Genomic DNA, 1,827 nt, shown 5'->3' with positions numbered 1-1,827 from the left:
TCCTTCAGGACGTCCCACACCGATGCAGGACTGGCTTCCCCCGGGGGTGATGCCCCAGGACCAGCCCTGGCTTTGGGGATGGAGGAGCTGCAGCTCGAGCTGTGTTTGGTAAATCACAGAACCATGGAGCCTCCTGAGCTGGATGGACCCACCAGGATCATCCAGCCCAGCTCCTGGCCCTGCACAGACCCCCCAACAACCCCACCCTGACCCTGGCAGGGCTGTCAGCTCCTCCTGGAGCTCTGGCAGCCTTGGTGCCCATCCCTGGGGAGCCTGGGCAGTGCCAGCACCCTCTGGGTGAAGAATTTCCCTGACACCAAACCTTTCAAATAAACAACCCAAAGCATTTCAGGGATCCTGCCTGGCTGTGATCACAGTTTCCCCACAGTTTTCCTGCCCACAGCTTCCCCCTCCTCAGCACACGGGAACTGAGCTCTCCATGAATCTTTCCAAGGAGAGGACACTTAAAAGGTAAAAAAAAAACAACAACAAAAAAAAACCAACCCTGCATATCTTGACATTTAATTAAAGAGATGTGAGTGGTTCATGGGGGATGCAGAGTGCACCAGGACAGGAGATGCCCTTGACAGAGCCTGGATGGGCTTGGGAGCAGGGGGAGGAGGAGGAGGATGGGAAACCCATTTCAATTAAGATGCTGAGGCTTGAAAGCCCTCTTGGCCTCATTCCTCTTTGCACTAATGACCCTGGATCCCCCTCCTCCATCCCAGGTGGCTGCTGGGAGGCTGTGGCACAGCACATCCTCGTGACAGAGGCAGGAGGAGAGGGATGGTCTCCTCCTGGGGCAGGGGAGTGGAACTGGATGATCTTTAAGGTCCCTTCCAAGCCAGTCTGTGATTCTGTGACTGATCCCCTGCTGGAGAACCAGCTTTGGTGGTTCTGGTGCCAGGGAGTGAATGTAGGAATGACCATCCAGAACCCAGGGCTTGTGTTTTCAGGGAAAACACCACAAATGAGGGTGGTTTTTTTCCTTTTTGTCACCTCCTGCAGGTAAATTCAGAGCAGGAAAAGCACCTCTAGTCTTACTGAGAAGGAAAGGTTGTGGCAAACTATCCCTTTGATTTATTTCCAAGGATTTCTTGCTGGATTCAGGGGTGCCTGGTGGGGTTCAGCATCCTTCCCCCGGCTCCTGAGCTGTGAGGAGAAAGGAGAAGCAGCTCCCAGAGACACAAAAGCACAGCCCTGGACCTCTGATCCCTCTGTCAGCAGCACTCCCTGCTTCTGCACCAGCTGGGATGGGTTTTGTGGCAAGAAATGGCCACTTTCTTCTGAGCTGAGTCAAAATTGCCCTGCCCAGAGGAGGGAGATGTGCTCAGGTGGGCTCCTGCTCCCACGGCCCCGGTCCTGCTGCAGCCACCAGGCCCTGCTGGGCACGATGCTGTTCCTGATGGTGTTAATTCCTTCCCCACATCTCATCTCCCCTCCCAAGGCCAAGCTGGAAGAGGCTTGGAACAACCTGGGGAAGGGGAAGGTTCCCTTCCCACGGCAGGGGTGGAACCAGATGTCCTCCAGGGTGACCAGTCCACGATTCTGTGCTGATCCCCCACTGCTCCAATGCAAACAGACGTGGTTGACCCCCAAAACACCAATCCCGAGATCCCAAAAGCTCTGAGCACTCTGTCCCCACCCGTGGCACCCCCAGGCACACTCAGCACTGGTTTTTCCGTGTCCTCCCTCTCTCCTGCCGTGTCCTGCCGCTGTTAATGAGCCGGGGAGCGCCCTTGGCTGCAGGAGGAACCTCCACATTAATTAATTACTGCGGACAGAGCCGTCCCCAGAGCAGGGGCAGGAATGGAGAGGGAAGGAGAT

Source organism: Parus major, chromosome 4, assembly GCF_001522545.3.
Source record: "Parus major isolate Abel chromosome 4, Parus_major1.1, whole genome shotgun sequence".
NCBI classification, from domain to species: domain Eukaryota; kingdom Metazoa; phylum Chordata; class Aves; order Passeriformes; family Paridae; genus Parus; species Parus major.
Note: the sequence above shows the minus strand (reverse complement) of the source record.